Here is a 21,006-nt window from a genome sequence, read left to right as displayed (position 1 = left end):
AAGACAAAAGTAATTCTGAGTAGCAAACAAAATTTCTTCTTTAAGGGCAGTGCAACTTTCTGGTTTTAGATCCAGCATAAAAGTTTGTCAAAAAGGAATAAAACAAAGCCCATATAGCTTTTCCAATTGACCTTAGATGTGGCTGAGCAAGGGAATTGAATCCTCAAGTGCCATTTTGTTTTTCAGGAAACACGTAAATGCAGATCTGATGAAACATGCTGCTCCATTAGCCATGGGTGACCTCCTGTTGGGTCTATTGAAGACTTAAATTCAGAGGACTGGAGGCACTGAATTGCTTCCTTTGTGCCAAGAGCTGGAGGATTAACACTGTTTCAGCATTGAAAGCATCATGATATAAAGAAAAAGCTGGATCCAGCTTTATAATGATATGCTCATTGGTTCAGCATTTCCAATCTGTTGTTTTCCATTTAAGATAATAAAGAACACTAGATACATCCATCATCAACAATGAAATCAATACCAATGTCTTTTTATCATCATCATCACTATTATATTATTATCAACATTATATAAAATATTGGATATCCTTTATACATTACATTTAGCCTAATAAGAAATATATATTTGCTTTTGTGATACACTGTATACAACATATGTCTGTCACTTTATTATTTTTGTGTGTGTGTGTGTGTGTCTGTCACTTTAATTCAAACTTTTTGAGATCTAATTGCGTAAAGAGCCATGTTAAGACAACAATTTTAAAATACTTCATGTTAGAATGATTAGGTTATCTTAACAAATCTGCTTTTTGGGGACAAAGTTTATTTCATGAATCTCTCTTATATATAATGTCTCTCAATGTCTTCTGAATACCTATGAGGTGATTTAAGGAAAACAGTCCCATCTTTGGCTACCTAGATGCATTTGCCTTTAGGGCCTTGATTGTTTCTGCAAGCTTTCAGGTTATTTTTCTGATCTCTCCTTCTCCCCACAGGTGGTTATCTTTGTGGCTTGCATCTACCTCCCCTTCCTCTGGGAACTGAGGTAGAACTCACAAACTCCCTCCACTAAGAGGTTTCCAGAAAACAAAGGAAGAGCTGGATGGCACATATGAAACAAATTGTTACAAGGAATTTTATAGTTACTCTTGATTGTGGAAAATAAGGCCTCCATAGACTTCTTAAAGCTTAATACAGAAGTGATGAAAAAATTCAGGATTTTATGTCTCTACAATTGTTTCCATTGTCCTCTCTGCCTTTCCCTAAGTGCTATTGCTACCAGGCAAAAATCCAGAATAACTAAGTATTTAAGGAATACGATTGCTTCACAATGGAACAGGAAGAGAAAAATCCTTTAGGGAGCAAATAGCATCCCAGAAACAACCTCAGTACTCAACCCTGTGGAGACAAATGAGCTTTCTGATAAGGCAGCAAGTGCATACAGCTGGACACTCCAAACTCTTTTTGAATAAAGAGGGCCCACACTCCCCAATATCCTTAGATATTGCTTATCTTATTTATACAACACGTACCTCTGTGGCATTTGACATTTGAAAACACACATATAAAAATGAATTATAAAATGGTGAGGTAAAATATATATAGAAACCCTAGTATTTTACTCAACTAAATCCATCACCTTGCGCATACTTTGGGCTATCTGTACCCTATATATTTTGGAACATTGATTCCTAAATATTTTCATGCATGAAGCCAACTTTAACCTTGAATATTTCATCTTGTGGTTTTGCCTTTTTAGTCTCCAGGCAATGTTTGAAGTTGATTGCTGGCAATGGAAATAATCATTTTTTTATTTCTTCCAGTGGTTTGGTAGCACAAGCCTAGCCACAAATCTTTCACTCTCTCCTTGTAATATTAAGGCTGTACCCTGTAACTTAAGAAACACTTCATTTTCTCTCTTGCAAAAAGAAATAAAATCAAATTTGTCTGGAAAGAATGTAAGGACTCTACCCCTTGCAGTCTGAAAGAAACTTTAGGTGAAATATCACAACGGATCTCAGAGACTGTTTCATTTTCCACCCCGTAACAGGACAGAAATCCGGTCATGAGGTTTCCATGACAGCCTGCAGTGTAAGAGCCCCAAGCAGCCAGCGTAATGTATGAGGGAGTTTGGAGAAATAAATGGAAGCTTCAGCTGACTTCACCAAGCCCAGGGAAAGGTAAGACAATAAGAGAGGACGGGATATACTTAATATTGTGGCTGGCCAAGCTCTAGAACAGCAAAAACTAAAATCTGTCATGAAAGGAATCAGAATAGTGACTGTGGATAGGAGTGCTGGCTTGGAAGAGGTCCTGAGGAACTTTCTTGGGTGACAGAAACGTTTTATTTCTTGGTGGCGCTTCAGCTCAGAGCACGAGGGACTGAAACATACAGGACCAGAGCCAAAGGGCAGATTCTGAAGATTCGTCAGGCAAAGAGAAAACATTGTCCTTTAAGGTAAAAGAGATCAGAGAGAGAAAAGTTTGTGCCGAGGATTAGTTTGACACAAAGACAATCTTCCAAAGGCAGGATCAAGATGGTAGATTATAAGATCCTGAGCTCACCTTCTCAGACAAACATACCAAAAGTACAACTACAGATAGAGCAACTATCCCTGAAAACTACCTGAGGATGAGCAGAACAGATTTCCTTCAACTAAAGATATAAAGAAAAGGCCACATTGAGATGAGAGAAGAGGCAGAGACACAGTGTAGTCAGAACCCCCTTCACCGCAGCAGGAGGGCTGTCACAACCACAGAGGTCCCCCCAGAGGAAAAAGGGATCTGCATCCCATATCAGGCACCCACCCCAGGGAACCTGTTCCAGGATGAGTCCCCATAATATCAGGCTTTGAAAACAAGCAGGACTTACATCTGGGAGAGCCAGAGGTTTGTGAGAAACTGAGATTCCACTCCTGCAGGGCTCATGCACAAACTTACTTTCCCCAAGTCTCGATGAAGACACAGCAGTTTGAAAAGTGCGTGGATCAGGTGGGTGTCAGGGACCAGGTGGAAGTTTCTCCAGGTACACGAGCACTGGCGGGCACCGTTCTTTTATCATCACTCTCCTTGCGCCTAGTTATGCTGGTTTCAGTCACCCTCCATCAACCGAGCTAACAGCATGCATTCCACCTCTGCACTTCCCTGAGGACCAGGCCAGCCCAACACATCAGCCCTGACCAGCCCCTCCAAAGGGACACTACCCTACTCCATCTGGCAGGCTACCTTGGCCAGCAGACATGCCCCCTCAAAGCAGCTCTTCCTCTGGAATCCAGTCCTGCAGCAGTTGTGGTTGGGCCTCTCTGTCAGCCTTGATAAGACCAACCCCACACACAAGTACCCACATAGCACTCACAGCCCAAACACAACAGCAGGGTGTGTGCAGCTCACACAGAGGATACCCTGGGACACAGCTCTGGTGAGCCAGAGGACCATGCCAATGAGCCCCACAGAATGCCACCTACAGTGTGCGCAGCCCACACAAAAGATACACTGGAACACCCAGCTCTGGTGAGCAGGACGACCATGCCACTGAGCCCCAGAGGGTGCCATCTACATAAGTCCACTCTTTCAAAACTGGGAGACGTATCTGACATACCTAATGAATAGACACAAACACAGAAATATTAACATCACACTCTTGGCTTCAGACTGTACTTCAAAGCTACAATAACCAAGACAGTATGGTCTTGGTATAAAAACAGACACATAGATCAATGAAACAGTATAAAAAGTCCAGAAATAAACCCGCACATAAATGCTTAATTATTCTACAACAAAGGAGGCAAGAATACACAATGGGGGAAATGCAGCCTCTTCAATAAGTGCTGTTGGGAAAGCTGGAGAGTTACAACACTAATGATCAGGGAAATGCAAATCAAAGCTATAGTGAGATAAAACATTAAACTAATTAGAATGGCTATTATCAAAAAGATAAGAAATAACAAGTGTTGTTGAGACTGTAGAGAAAAAGGAGCCCTCTTGCACTCTTAGTAGAAATGCAGTCACTACAGAAGACAGTATGGAGGTTCCTCAAAAATTAAAAGTAGGACTATCAAATGATCCAGTGAGACCACTTCTGAGTATTTATCCAAAGAAAACAAAAACACCAATTTGAAAAAATAAGGCTGCAAGTGCACACGTCAGCCTACTTCTCTAACATACACTCACCTTCTGTTCAGAAAACATCTACATGCCTAAACCATTTTGCTCCTAAGAGATGAATTGAATATTTATCCACAGTCATTTAGGTTTCTTGGAGTTGTTCTTGTTATTATAATCATTAAAGTTATTAAATATGAAGAAAATTCATAAAACATGAGAGTGAAAACACAGTTTTTGTTCTCTTGAAAACCATATCAATTACAATCAATCCAGGTAAATAACTTAGATACTGTGGAACATTTCATGCGAAGACAGGTACACTAGACAGAAATGGTACGGACCTAACAGAATCAGAAGATATTAAGAAGAGGTGGCAAGAAAACACACAAGAACTATCCACAAAAGATCTTAATGACCCAGATAATCATGCTCACCCAGATAACCATAATCACTCACCTAAAGCCAGACATCCTGGAGTGTAAAGTCAACTGGGCCTTAGCTTCACTATGAACAAACTTAGTGGAGATGATGGAATTCCAGCTGAGCTATTTCAAATCCTAAAAGATGATGCTGTGAAAGTGCTGCACTCAATATGTCAGCCAATTTGGAAAACTCAGCAGTGGCCACAGTAATGGAAAAATCAGTTTTCATGCCGATCACAAAGAAAAGCAATGTCAAAGAATGTTCCAAGTACCTCACAATTGCGCTTATCTCACATACTAGCAAAGTGGTGCTCAAAATTCTCCAAGCCAGGCCTCAATAGTACGTGAACCGAGAACTTCCAGATGTTCAAGCTGGATTTAGAAAAGGCAGAGGAACCAGACATCAAATTGCCAATATCCACTGGATCATAGAAAAAGAAAGAAAATTCCAGAAAAACATCTGCTTCATTGATTAGGCTAAATCCTCTGACTGCGTGGATCACAACAAACTGTGGAAAATTCTTAAACAGATGGGGATATCAGAGATCACCTTACCGGCCTCCTGAGAAATATGTCAAGAAGCAATAGCTAGAACCGGACATGGAATAACAGACTGGTTCCAAATTGGGACAGGAGTACGTTAAGGCTGTATATTGTCACCCTGCTTATTAATTTATATGCAGAGTAAATCATGCAAAATTCTGGACTGGATGAAGCACAAGCTGGAATCAAGATTGCCAGGAGAAATATCAATGACCTCAGATATGCAGATGATACCACTGTAATGGCAAAAAGGAAAGAGGAACTAAAGAATCTCTTAATGAAAGTGAGAGAGAAGAGAGAAAAAGTTGGCTTAAAACTCAACACTCAAAAAACGAAGATCATGGCATCTGGTCCCATCACTACATGGCAAATAGATGGTGAAACAATGGAAACAGTGACAGACTTTATTTTCTTGAACTCCAAAATCACTGCAGATGGTGACTACAGCCATGAAATCAAAAGATGTTTGCTCCTTGGAAGAAAAGCTATGACCAACTTAGACAGCATATTATAAAGCAGAGACATTACTTTACTGACAAAGTTCCATCTAGTCAAAGTTATGGCTTTTTCAATAGTCATGTATGGATGTGAGAGTTGGATCATACAGAAAGCTGAGTGCCAAAGAACTGATGCCTTTGAACTGTGGTATTAGAGAAGATTCTTGAGAGTCCCTTGGACATCAAGGAGATCAAACCAGTCAATCCTACAGGAAATCAGTCCTGAATATTCATTGGAAGGACTGATGCTGAAGCTGAAACTCCAATACTTTGGCCACCTGATGCAAATAACTGAGTCACTGGAAAAGACTCTGATTCTGGGAATGATTGAAGGTAGAAGGAGAAGGGGACAACATAGGATGAGATGGTTGGACAGCATCACTGACTTGTTGGACATGAGTTCAAATGACCTCTGGGAGTTGGTGATGGACAGAGAAGCCTGGTGTGCTATAGTCCATGATGTCACAAAGAGTCAGACACTACGGAGGGACTGAACTGACTGACTGATGAGTCAGTAAGGAAACTAATAAAAATTGGTGAGTTAATTAGGTATTTTACACATCAGGATACTAATATAAAAAGGTACTCAACCTCCCTAATTATCACGGAAATATGAACTCAAACCACAACTTCCTGCCACTACATGCATACCTGAATGGCTAAAATAAAAATGACTGACAGTACCTTGTGCTACTAACGGTGGATAGAGTAGTTATAACTCTTATATCCCATGGGAATATGAAGGAATACAACCACTTTGGGAAAGTTTCAGCATTACAAATGATGAAAATTGTATCCACCGTGATCCAGCAATTTGACTTCTAAGTATCTACTCATGAGAAAGGGACAAAGGCACAGTTTCCCCAAAAGACATGTACTGAAATGTATATAGCAGCACTACAATAACAGCAAAAAATAAGAAGTGATCCAAGTATCTATTATTAGTAGAATGAAACTGTGATTTAGCTCTATAATGGAAAGCTTCAGAGAAATAAAAAACAGAAAACTACATTTATATCTACAACCTAGATGAGTCTCACGAATACAAATTTAAGGGAAAAAGTGAAACATGAAAGAACATGTTCTATATGATTCCATTTAAAGTGAAAGTGAAGTCGCTCAGTCGTGTCCAACCCTTAGCGACCCCACAGACTGCAGCCTACCAGGCTCCTCCATCCATGGGATTTTCTAGGCAAGAGTACTGGAGTGGCTTGCCATTGAGATTCCATTTAAAGAAAAGCCAAAAACATAAAAATGACATATGGTGATCAAAATCAGAATAATTATTATTTGGGGAGGATGGTAGGTAAATGGCGGGTAGAAGAGGGGTTTTGGTGATGTTAGTAATGCTTTACTTCTTGATCTAGGCAGCAGTTACAAAGGTGTGTTCACTTCAGGAAAATGTATCAAAAAAATTATACTTATATTTATGTTGAGCTTATTTTCTCCAACTACTCAAGTTTTAGAACTTAGTCAAAAAGAATTATTTTCGAATAAGGAAAATGAAAAATCAGCCAGTAAAAGACTGGGCAGAAAATATAACCTCGAGTTGGCTGCAATACTCAGATTATCGAGCAAGTGTCTTTATTTTCTTACTCTACTTTAAAGTCAATGTAACTGAAAAGATCAGGTTATGAATAAGTATTGTGTAAAAAAAAAGGAATACATCAAACCAATAAAAACACAAAGAAAAAACGATGGCCCTATCTCAGAAGACTTTCAAATGCATAAGGACATATAAAATTTACATTAATATCAAATAATTAAATAGTTCAAAGTAGATATGCTTGCACTTAATTATGTCTCTCTCTCTTTCTCTCCCACACACACAACGTATTAACCAAACAACTACCACATTCAAATACAGAGCATAAAAGCTTTCCCTATATTGACAAACAGAAATCTACATCCTTAAAGCTTTGAGAAATTCTGACTCTGTGGGTCCCTGTCCAACTGGACACTAAACACCTCCCTTGATTCAATTGTTCTAATAAAAGGGGAGTAGGTCTTTACATTTGACCTGGAAAATTATTAGGTATCCTGGGCAGCTCACCTTGGTACCTTCCTTTCCTTCCACTGACATCTGACAACTTTCTTAAGATGATAACCTGTCCCTTGGAAATATGTCCAGGAAAAATGTATAATGATCTAAGACTTCATCGATAAGCATGAGTCACAATAAAATTCCCAGTAACATACTTTGTAGTGAAAAGGGCCAAATGACCAAAATGCAAAAATAAAGTTTAATTTTGTGCAAAGATATGCTTGGTCTGCAAGGCTATATGTTTGATTGGCAATATAGTTGGGTTACTGTGTTTTTTTAAGTTGAAAATAATCCATAAAAAATTGGTTTTCTTTCCCATCAACCCTAGCTATAGACAGTCCTATGTCTCATGGAAAGCTTTCTTGGAAGTTCTAGGAATGGTTTCTATTACTTGCTCTCTCGTTCTCTTTATTGCTCTTAATTCTGCCTCTCCCACACTTGTCATCTCTTCTGCAGCTGTTCTCTCCTGTGCAGTACAAAAATGTGGCAGAGAACCTTGCCCTCATTTTCCCCGAAATGCTTTTTATTTTTAATTTTTTGGCCACGGTGCATGGCATGCAGGATCGTAGTTCCCCAACCAGGGATCGAATCTGTGCCCCTGGCATAGAAAGTGGAGTCTTAACCATTAGACCACCAGGGAAATTCCCCCCAAATACTTTTTAAAACCTGTTGTTTATAATAAATACTCAGCTCCTGGTCTTAAGGCATTCCTAACTCAAGAGTATTTCTCACTGGCCAGGTTTTTCCTCCTAAGTCTTTGATTCTCCAGCCATGAGATTCCTCCTCTATGTCCCCAAAATGACCTCAAACTGTTGACCCCAAATTGAACAGTTCAAAGTGTTCATTTCCCTAATAGAGAAATGTCACTTTCTCTTTCTTCACCTCTCTTCCCCAACTCACCCCATCTCTACCCAGAAAGCCTTCTTTAAGTAAATGAATTCATTATTAATGTCTTCTTAAGCTGATCATTTATTTTCTGGAGGGAAATTCTGTGAACAGCTCTTAATGTTATACTTTTAATCAAATGAAAAATACAAGATCACCATTATTCCTGTCATTGCTCGACAGACTGGCTTTAGGACGTGTCCTTTGGCGCATCCACCCCAGCTCCCGGGCTTCTCAGCACTCCTTCCTTTCCTCCTTCTCTTCCAGCACAGTCTGCTCTCTCAGCTGACCTCCTCCTCCCCCTCCTCCTCCTTCCCTTTCCCTTTCTCCACCCTCTCCCTGTCAAGGGACGGCCTGACATTTTGTTCATTAGCCTAGCTGTTTAGTCGCAGGATGAGAAACTGGCCCTGAAAATAGAATTTGCATATCTCCCAGACAAAGGTTAAAAGTGCTCTCCTACCTGGAGGTCTGTCTGTCTCCAAGCTTTACCGTGACTGCTAGTGCCTGTGTGGGGAAAACAGGAGAGAGAAATGTACCCTTTTCAAATTCCAAACTCTGATAGTACTGCTGTTTAATGGCAGCAATGCATCAAAATAATGAATAATCTAAATTCTAGAAACCTAGATAGGAAAATAGACTTTGCCAAATAGGAAACCATATTTAACTCCAGCTTTCAGATTCAGATTATTCAAAAGAGCATATCAGTTAATAATAGTCTTGAGCATCATCAGTTCATCTGGAGACAGCATGATTTGGGGAAAGCACATTAACGGAATGTCTATGGAAATCCTGTAGGGCCAGCTGGTCCCAGGAGACTTCCAAGCCTTTCAGTTATTTCCTCTGGGGTTAAGGTTATATCACCACCATGAATTCGCCTCTGAGCAGTGAGTCTTTGTATCACACTGCTAGCTCATTGCCTTTTTGGTTCTTATTGGGGATTCATAAACTGTCTTCCATCAGCCTTTCATCAGTCTCAGTTACAGTTTTGTTGTTTTGCAATTATATGCTATTATCTGTACAGCATCTCGTCCCATCTTCTGAACTGACTTCCAAGCCCCATACTGAAAGGCATGTACTATTTTCTGTGCTATTGAAATGCCTCGTTTACACCCTCCCAGGTCCTTTAAAATCAAGGTCTAAAGCAAGGAGGGATGGCATCCATTGCTCAGAAAACCACCAACTACCTTCACTGATAACCAATTACAGTGTTAAAAGCTAAATCTTGTAAGCTTCCCCTCCTGCCCCACAGGGATAAAGAGTCTGGTGTTTGGAAACAAAGCAATCACTTAAAATGTAACAAGGCACATTCTCGAACTAATACCATGACTCACCCTACACATGCAGTATTGATATTTCAGATTATATTTAATTGAACTGAGGTTGCAGTTTATTTTCCAAACGCAAACATGTGTTTAATTAGAGCAAAATGTGCATCTCTATAACACTGAATTTTAAGTACCAGGTTCTAAAGTTTATTGATTGATGATTATTGTGGGGAAACATGAGCTCTTATGCATAAATCTTTTGACAGGAGCTGTCTGTCAAAAATAATGATCCTTTTAAAACTCATGAATAAATAATGATGCAGGTCCACTTTACATAAAAATACATACTCATTTACACTCTGTCCACTGAAATGAAATATGGTTATTTAAAATAATGACTCTGTGATGGGTGAGTAATGAAACATTATTAATTTAATACACATGGTATTTTATACTCACTTTCAAATTACATGCATCTATTTTCAATATTAACACATTAGGCTATTTCTTTTTTTTAAAGACCTCTAACAAAACGTCTGGTACTGAAAGTCCTTTCACGGATGAGATTGTGAATTTTAATTCTGCCATGCTGGGGTCTCATTTTGGACACAAGCCGGAAAGTAATAACTGGGCTGTCACTGTGGTGATGTTTTATTGTCTGCCCTGACTTGGAACATCAAGAAGGAACCACCTCCTTTTCCTCCCAAAGGAAAAAGCGTGACGAGTTGAGAAGGAGAGCCAGAACACCATTTGCTTTTCTTCATCTTTTCCCATCTGGAATTCGATTCTGTGAATATGTTTTTCTCTGATCTTTTCTTCCTTTATCCCACCCTGATTTTCTGTTTGCTGAGAAAGAGCTGGGGGATGATCCTGAAATTGGGTGCTTCTCTGAGCACTTTTATAGGAATTCAGGGACAGAGGTAGCCACTTTTCCTTTTAGATATGTAGAGTCACTCTTCTGCTTCACCCTCAGATTTTTTCCATTTCTTATTCCTGCCACTTTCTTTTTTCTCTAGTAATGACCCAACATCAGAAATGGTGGTATTGGGAAAGAGGGTCTGGTTAGGTTTGGAAAGCGGCAGGATGTAGAAGAGGACGACAGAGGATGAGATGGTTGGATGGCATCACCAACTCAATGGACATGAGTTTGAGTAAGCTCCGGAAGTTGGTGATGGACAGGGAAGCTTGGCATGCTGCAGTCCATGACGTTGCAAAGAGGCAGACACGACTGAGTGACTGAACTGAACCGAGGATGTGGGAAGATAGGAAAAAGAACCATTGCTCTGTTTCCTTTTATTCCATTTTTTCAAGCCATGCTGTCTACTACCTTAGAATTTCCAGTTGGCTTTAAAAAGCCTAGGTTTTTAAATATGAGAAATGATAATGGAAGTTTTTGTCACCATTTTACACAGGGAAATTGAACCACAACAAAATGACGTGCATTGTGTACAAATACACAGAGGCATTCCTACTCCCAAGCAAATAAACTCTTTGCCGGGAAACAAGTGTACAGTAAATACTACCATGTTCAGATTGATACTAAGCACTGTTCCTTGATGCCATTGTCCTGTTTTACCAACACAGGTTCTGCTGCCTCAACCACATGCCATTTTCCATACAGGAAATTGTGCATCCAAAAGAAAAAAAAACTCTTCCACATTTCTTTGGGCTGTGCTGGATTGTCACTGTTGTGTGCAGGCTTTCCCTGCTTGTGTTGAGCAGGAGGTACTCTTCGTTTTGGTGCACAGCTTATCTTTGTTGCTGAGCACAGGCTCTAGGCGTGCAGCCTTCAGTAATTGTAGCAGGCAAGCTCGGTAATCATGGTGTATGGGTTTAGTTGTTCCGAGGGATGGGAAATCTTCCCGGACCAGAGATTGAACCCATATCGCCTGCATTGGCAGGTGGATCCTTATCCATTTTACCACCAGGGGAGTCACTGTTCCAAGTTTTAAATCTGCTGTTTAAGTAACTCAACCAGTGTTGTTCAGCATATAAAAAGTTCCCACACTTGAAAGATAATGTTTTGACTTTTTTTTTCTAAATTGAAATCACCTGGATTAAAGAATTTTGTAAAACCCTTGAGATAGTTTTAGAATCCCCTGTCATGTTGCAGGAGAAAGCTTATGAGTACAGAGGTTAGAATGGGGTCTTAAAAGACATATAGCCAAGTGAAATTAATTTTAAATCTTTGGCTAAAGGTTAACTGTTTCTTAAAATAGATTTGAAAAGTGTCACCTTAAATGCTTTTCAAATCAGTGTTTCATACAAAAGAGTGATTCAAAGGGATGCATAAAAACATACATCTACAAATTGCTTGTTTATATATGCCTCTTATGTAATTATAAAGTGTAAATTCAGACACAGTATCAAGAAAGAGTTAGCTTCCACTAGCATATATATATATATATTTTTTTTTAATTGTCTTCACAGGAGACCCCTGAGATGAAAATTGAGATTATATTGTTTCATTGTGTGTCCTTTTTACTTTATTTATACAACTAGATTGGCTCTTTTCCTTCATATTATCTGACTGACAACTACGTACTCAAGTTACTCTTTTCTACACTACAGATTTTTGCTCAGTTGTGTCTAACTCTTTGTGACCCCATGGACTGAAGCCTGCCAGGCTCCTCTGTCCATGGGATTTTCAAGGCAAGAATACTGAAGTGGGTTTCCATTTCCTTCTCTAGGGGATCTTCCCAACCCAGAGATTGAACCCAGGTCTCCAGCATTGCAGACAGTCTCCTTACCACCTGAGCCACCAGGGAATTCATTTATAGGCCTTAACCAAGATATTATTCTAAACTTGTGTTATGACAACATACGTGTGTCATATGTGAAACGAATCACTAGTTCAGAATCAATGCATGTTATAGGATGCTCAGGGCTGGCATGCGGGGATGACCCAGAGGGAGGATAAAGGGAGGAGGGAGGTGGGAGGGGGGTTCAGGAGGGGGAACTTATGTAAACCCGGGGCAAATTCATATCAATGTATGGCAAAACCAACCAATATAATATTGTAAAATAATTTGCCTCCAATAAAAAACAAATTAATTACCTAAAAATAAAATAAAATAAAATAAACTTGTGTTATTAGATTTAAATAAAAGACACTTACATGAATTCTATTTTGTAGTACAATGCTTGTCAAATTGACAAGTCAACATGAAGTTAAAAAACGCTTGCTCCTTGGAAGGAAAGTTATGACCAACCTAGACAGCATATTAAAAAGCAGAGACATTACTTTGTCAACAAAGGTCCATCTACTCAGTCATGTATGGATGTGAGAGTTGGATTATAAAGAAGGCTGAGTGCAGAATTGATGCTTTTGAACTGTGGTGTTTGATATGACTCTTGAGGGTCTCTTGATTGGATCAAGGAGATCCAACCAGTCCATCCTAAAGGAAATCAGTCTTGGGTATTCATTGGAAGGACTGATGTTGAAGCTGAAACTCCAGTACTTTGACCACCTGATGTGAAGAGCTGACTCATTTGAAAAGACCCTGATGTTGGGAAAGAATGAGCACAGGAGGAGAAGGGGATGAGAGAGGATGAGATGGTTGGATGGCATTACCGACTTAATGGACATGGGTTTGGGTGAACTCCGGGAGTTAGTGATGGACAGGGAGGCCTGGTGTGCTGTGGTTCATAGGGTCGCAAAGCATCGGACATGACCGAGTGACTGAACTGAACTAAACTGAAGGTAATAAATGTTGCAGTTTGTGCTAAGCGCAACACTGAATTGGGCCAGAGAAGAAATTGCATTCAGACTTCCTTGGTGGATCAATGGATAAGAATCTGCCTGCCAATGCAGAGGACATGGTTTTGATCCCTGGTCCTGGAAGATTCCACATGCTATGGAACAACTAAGCCCATTCGCTACAACTACGAGCTTGCATGCTGCAACTCCTGAAAGCTGATCGCCTAGAGCCTGTGCTCTGCAACAAGAGAAGCCACCACAGTGAGAAAAGGAATCCCCACTACCGCAGCAAAGAGGAGTCGTCACTCACTGCAACTAGAGAAAGCCCGGGCATAGCTACAAAGACCCAGGTCAGCAAAAAAAATGATAATAACAATAATAAATAAAATTTTAAAAAACAATCACAAACAAGATAAAAAAAGATAACCACAAACCTATAAATTAATATTTCAGGATACCACATTCACCAGTGCTCCTCAAACAGGTCATAGAAACACCAGGCAAACAGGACATTATTGATTCAGACATTTCTCTTTACAATTTTAAGAATTTCTAAATACTCATGCCATGCAGGGGGTCTTTTATCTCTGAAAATGAATCTGTTCTAATTTATACCTTAGAGTGATCAATGCTGTCCCTGATTTTAGGTTGTCTCCAAAATAATACATTTTAATATTACAATTTTTGAAGCAATGGGAGCATGAAAGTAAAACTGACACATTTTATGCCAAGACCAAGTGGGACCATTGAACTGGCAAGTGACGGCCAAGGGTGTGACTGATATCACCCTTGATTTTAGAGAAAGCATATTTAATCTTTGGTCCAAAGACTGTGACTTGAGCCTTCTGGAGTCAATTTACTAATTTTTTGTTTGCTTTCTCAGCCATTTGTGCCGCCATATTGGTCACAGTACTAGTTCATGCAAAGATGAGAATTAATTACCCAGGACAAAGGTGCATAATGATAATTTAGCCTTTTAAAACTTGACAAATTAGGGAAAATTAATTCCATGGAGGCACAGAAGAAATCAAAATAAAATGATCATTTTTCAAAACAATAATTTATCTCCATCTGGTCTGCATGTGAGAATAAACAGACAAAATCTGACATTTGGGCTACTTGTTTCATATATTAATACATTAATTAGATATTTAATTTATTGCTTTTGTACCTCTGTGTCTTTGGTGATTCATATAGTTGAAATACCATTTTAGATGAAAACATGTTTTAAGGACTTTCTAATGAAAGCAAATCTTTCTAAGAGAAAAAGTTTTAAAATTAGCTTTGGCCCAGAAATCAAGAGCTGTGGCTTCTTGTACTCCTTGTTTTCTCATTTGTGTGACAAGTCATTGTCACATCCCAGGAGTCATTTAAAAATAAATAACCATAAAACAAAAAATAAAATTTAACAAAAGAATTCATGTATATGTACACACTGCTATATTTAAAATGAGCAACCAACGAGGACCTGCTATATAGCACATGGAACTTTACTCAGTGTTATGTGGCAGCCTGCATGGGAGGGGAATTTGGGGGAGGATGGATACATGTATATGTATGGCTGAGTCCCTTTGCTGTTCACCCGAAACTGTCACAACATTGTTAATCGGTTATACTTCAATATAAAATAAAAAGTTTAAAAAATATTACAAAAGCACATATTGTGTGAGTTTACACACATGAGGGACAAAGACAGAGCCATTAGAAGGACAGCAGCTCTCTTTGGGAGAGTGTAGTGATGGGAAGGGAGCAGAATAGGTTGTGAGATTGGTTGCCAGAAGTGATTTTTAAAATTTTGTTTGGGATTTTCTTTCTTTCATTTGTTTGTTTAATCTGGATGCTGGTTACATGGTGTGTTTAGGTGTTTTTTAATGCAGTATCCTATGGGTGCTTTTTTTAAAAAAAATTATTTTTTTATTGAAGCATACTGGATTTACAATTGTATTAGTTTTGGTTATATAGCAAAGTGATTCAGTTATATATACATATATATCTATTTTTTTCAGATTCTTTTCCCTTATAGGTTATTACAAAATATTGAGTATATTTCCCTGTGCTGTACAGTAGGTCCTTGCTGGTTGTCTATTTTATATATAGTTGTGAGTGTATATTAATCCCAATCTCCTAATTTATTCCAATATGCCTTTGATATGACACTTTTCTGTATGAATATTATATTTCATTTAAAATAAAAAATTTAAAGGAAGTTGAAGCAATTCTTTTTTTCTAAAGTTCTACTAGTCTGTGAAAACTGCCTTTTTATGATCAGTTCAGTTCAGTCGCTCAGTCGTGTCCGACTCTTTGCGACCCCATGAATCACAGCACGCCAGGCCTCCCTGTCCATCACCAACTCCCGGAGTTCACTCAAACTCATGTCCATCGAGTCGGTGATGCCATCCAGCGATCTCATCCTCTGTTGTCCCCTTCTCTCCTGCCCCCAGTCCCTCCCAGCATCAGATGACTTATTTCTCCAAGGGTAATCCATTTGTACAGACGTTTACCTCTCTTGGGGGTCATTATTTTTTAATAAAATGTGTTCCTTATATTTTCAAATTCCCCAAATCCTTCACATACACCAGAGCCTGTTTGCTGGGAACTGAGCTTTCCACGTCTCTGTAGTTGTTTCCCCACAGACCTTTTAATTTATGTGTTTTCTTCTCCTTTTTTCTGGATTGGGCTGGTTAATCGTGTCCCTTTTACTGGTGAGTTTCTTCCCCTCAAAAACACTACTGAAACGAACACTTAAAAATGGGTAAGATGGCAAATTTGATGTCATGTGTGTTTTAACAGAATCAACAAGAAGAAGAAGGGCTTCCCTGGGGGTTAAGAATCTGTCTTGCGATGCAAGGGACACTGGTACAGGCCCTGGTCCGGGAAGATCCCTTGTGCCAACGAGCATCTAAGCCCCTGCTCCACAAACCACTGAGCCCACGTGCTACAGCTGTGAAGCCGGGTGCCCAGAGCCCAAGCTCCATACCAAGAGAGACTGCCACAATGAGAAGCCCACGCCCCGCAGCAAAGAGCACTCCCCGCTCATAGCAGCTAGAGAAAGCCTGCGCGCAGCACCAAGGCCCACCGCAGCCAGAAAACACATGGGGAAGAGAAAGCCTGTCAAAGAAATGGTTTTCTTTAAAATAAAACAAAGGACTTGGATACATTTCTTTGTTCCATCATAGGTAATACATCAGTTCCCTCTCTTCATTTCTGCCTTCTGTTTTCCTTAGCTTTTTCTACTGCTCTCTTTTAAATTTATTGAGTCACATGCTTAATTCATCAATTTTTATTCTTTCATGCTTTCCTGATGGCTCAGCTGGTAAAGAATCCACCTGCAATGCAGGAGACCCCAGTTCGATTCCTAGACTGGGAAGATCCGCTGGAGAAGGGATATGCTATCCACTCCAACATTCTTGGGCTTCCCTTGTGGCTCAGCTGGTAAAGAATCCACCTGCAACGTGGAAGACCTGGGTTCGATCCCTGGGTTGGGAAGATCCCCTGCAGAAGGGAAAGGCTACCCACTCCAGTATTCTGATCTGGAGACAGTCCATGGACAGTCCATGGGGTCCACAACTGAGTGACTTTCACTTCATTTCACGTTTATTTATGAAAGTATTTGTGGCTGTAGCTTTTCCTCCAAGGATTGCTTTAGCTGCATCTCACAGGTTCTAGTTTGACGTATTTACATTATCACTTAAGACCCCTCCTCTAGGAAGTGCCCTATGTGTTCCCATGACACAATCCACTCACACACCATAACACTCTCACTGCATTATTAAGGTCTGCTACAGTCCATGCATGATAAAAAAATAACGCAAGTTACATATGTAATTTTAAATTTTCCAGTAGCCACACTAAGGTGCATTCAGAGAAACAGGTGAGATTAATCTTAAAGTTTTATTTAACCCAAGGTGTCCAAAATATTATCATTTCAATACATAATCAATAGAAAACCATTGTTAATTTAGTTTCCGCACCCAGTCTTCAAAATCTGGTGTGTTTCACACTTACAGGACATTTCAGTTTACACTGGCCCCAGTCTTAGTAGTTAAGAGCCTCTTATGCCTTGTGCAGGACTAATTCGTCTCCAGTCTAGCTGCCCATCTCTTGGCTCCCAGACTGCAAGCTGCCTGAAGGGCAGGCTCTCCTTTCCCTTCACATGGTGTTCATGGTGCCTCCCACGGTGTGAGACTGTGAGCCCTAGTGACGCTTTCCGGGCTAAGGGTTGGCACTACCCCTCCATCTATCCACCTGCTGCCCTTCACTGTCATTCACTCAGCCCATCATAAATCAAGTACTTTTAGGTGACTCAGGGACATCATTTTGGAAACTGAGGAATGTGCAGTAACAGATTTCTATTGCTTTTTACATTTTGCTGCTTCCTCCTCAGGGCTCACTCTTGAGACTGTCATTGAGTGTGACTTCCTGTAGCCTTCTCATCCTTACTTCTCATTTACTCATAATCTCCTGCAGGCTGGGAAAGAAACAGATAGTCAAGCTGCTAAGCTTTCAGTAAAGATCTGAATACCTGCATTCTGAAAGCTTAAGGCTGCTGGGAATCTAATCTTTAGATAAGGGAGGCCGTTGTATCAGTTCAGTTCAGTTCAGTTCAGTCGCTCAGTCGTGTCCGACACTTTGCGATCCCATGAATCACAGCACGCCAGGCCTCCCTGTCCATCACCAACTCCCGGAGTTCACTCAAACGCATGTCCACAGAGTTGGTGATGCCATCCAGCCATCTCATTCTCTGTCGTCCTCTTCTCCTCCCGCCCCCAACCTTTCCCAGCATCAGAGTCTTTTCCAGTGAGTCAACTTGTCACATGAGGTGGCCAAAGTATTGCAGTTTCAGCTTTAGCATCACTCCTTCCAATGAACACCCAGGATTGATCTCCTTTAGAATGGACTGGTTGGATCTCCTTGCAGTACAAGCGACTCTCAAGAGTCTTCTCCAACACCACAGTTCAAAAGCATCAATTCTTTGGCAATTAGCCTTCTTCACAGTCCAACTCTCACATCCATACATGACCACGGGAAAAACCATTGCCTTGACTAGACGGACCTTGGTTGGCAAAGTAATGTCTCTGCTTTTTAATATACTATCAAGGTTGGTCATAACTTTCCTTCCAAGGAGTAAGCGTCTTTTAATTTCATAGCTGCAATCAGCATCTGCAGTGATTCTGGAGCCCCAAAAAATAAAGTCTGACACAGTTTCCACTGTATTTCCATCTATTTCCCATGAAGTGATGGGACCAGATGCCATGATCTTTGTTTTCTGAATGTTGAGCTTCAAGCCAACCTTTTCACTCTCCTTTTTCACTTTCATCAAGAGGCTTTTGAGTTCCTCTTCACTTTCTGCCATAAGGGTAGTGTCATCTGCATATCTGAGGTTATTGATATTTCTCCCAGCAATCTTGATTCCAGCTTGTGCTTCTTCCAGCCCAGCGTTCCTCATGATGTACTCTGCATAGAAGTTAAATAAGCAGGGTGACAGTATACAGCCTTGATGTACTCCTTTTCCTATTTAGAACCAGTCTATTGTTCCATGTACAGTTCTGACTCTTGCTTCCTGACCTGCATACAGGTTTCTCAAGGGGCAGGTCAGGTGGTCTGGTATTCCCATCTCTTTCAGAATTTTCCACAGTTTATTGTGATCCACACAGTCAAAGGCTTTGGCATAGTCAATGAAGCAGAAATAGATGTTTTTCTGGAAATCTCTCGCTTTCTTCATGATCCAGCGGATGTTGGCAATTTGATCTCTGGTGCCTCTGCCTTTTCTAAAACCTGCTTGAACATCTGGGAGTTCACGGTTCACATATTGCTGAAGCCTGGCTTGGAGAATTTTGAGCATGACTTTACTAGCGTGTGAGATGAGTGCAATTGTGCGGTAATTTGAGCATTCTTTGGCATTGCCTTTCTTTGGGATTGGAATGAAGACTGACCTTTTCCAGTCCTATGGCCACTGCTGAGTTTTCCAAATTTGCTGGCATATTGAGTGCAGCACTTTCACAGCATCATCTTTCAAGATTTGAAATAGCTCAACTGGAATTCCATCACCACCACTAGCTTTGTTCGTAGTGATGCTTTCTAAGGCCCACTTGACTTCACATTCCAAGATGTCTGGCTCTAGGTCAGTGATCACGTTATCGTGACTATCTTGGTCGTGAAGATCTTTTTTGTACAGTCCTTTTGTGTATTCTTGCCACCTCTTCTTAATATCTTCTGCTTCTGTTAGGTCCATACCATTTCTGTCCTTTATCGAGCCCATCTTTGCATGAAATGTTCCCTTGGAATCTCTAATTTTCTTGAAGAGATCTCTTGCTTTTCCTATTCTGTTGTTTTCCTCTATTTCTTTGCATTGATCACTGAGGAAGGCTTTCTTATCTCTCCTTGCTATTCTTTGGAACTCTGCATTCAGATGCTTATATCTTACCTTTTCTCCTTTGCTTTTCACTCCTCTTCTTTTCACAGCTATTTGTAAGGCCTCCTCAGACAGCCATTTTTCTTTTTTGCATTTCTTTTCCATGTGGATGGTCCTGGTCCCTGTCTCCTGTACAATGTCACGAACCTCCATCCAGAGTTCATCAGGCACTCTATCTATCAGATCTAGTCCCTTAAATCTATTTCTCACTTCCACTGTCTAATCATAAGGGATTTGACTGAGGTCATATCTGAATGGTCTAGTGGTTTTCCCTACTTTCTTCCATTTAAGTCTGAATTTAGCAATAAGGAGTTCATGATCTGAGCCACAGTCAGCTCCTGGTCTTGTTTTTGCTAACTGTATACAGCTTCTCCATCTTTGGCTGCAAAGAATATAATCAATCTGATTTTGGTGTTGACCATCTGGTGATGTCCATGTGTAGAGTCTTCTCTTGTGTTGTTGGAAGAGGGTGTTTGCTATGACCAGTGCGTTCTCTTGACAAAACTCTATTAGCCTTTGCCCTGCTTCATTCCATGCTCCAAGGCCAAATTTGCCTGTTAATCCTGGTTTTTCTTGACTTCCTACTTTTGCATTCCAGTCCCCTATAATGAAAAGAACATCTTTTTTGGGTGTTAGTTCTAAAAGGTCTTGTAGGTCTTCATAGAACCATTCAACTTCAGCTTCTTCAGCGTTACTGGTTGGGGCATAGGCCTGGATTACTGTAATATTGAATGGTTTGCCTTGGAAACCAACAGAAATCATTCTGCGTTTTTAAGATTGCATCCAAGTACTGCATTTCGGACTCTTTTGTTGACCATGATGGCTACTCCATTTCTTCTAAGGGATTCCTGCCCACAGTAGTAGATATAATGGTCATCTGAGTTAAATTTACCCATTCCAGTCCATTTTAATTCACTGATTCCTAGAATGTCTATGTTCACTCTTGCCATCTCCTGTTTGACCACTTCCAATTTGCCTTGATTCATGGACCTAACATTCCAGGTTCCTATGCAATATTGCTCTTTACAGCACCGGACCTTGCTTCTATCACCGGTCACATCCACAACTGGGTATTGGTTTTGCTTTTGCTCTATCCCTTTATTCCTTCTAGAGTTATTTCTCCACTGATCTCCAGAAGCATACTGGGCACCTACCGACCTGGGGAATTCCTCAT

Source organism: Moschus berezovskii, chromosome 2 (genome assembly GCF_049115385.1).
Source record: "Moschus berezovskii isolate FMDL1 chromosome 2, NW_MosBer_1.0, whole genome shotgun sequence".
Lineage (NCBI taxonomy): Eukaryota > Metazoa > Chordata > Mammalia > Artiodactyla > Moschidae > Moschus > Moschus berezovskii.
The sequence above is the reverse complement of the archived record's forward strand: the minus strand, read 5'-3'. Positions refer to the sequence as shown.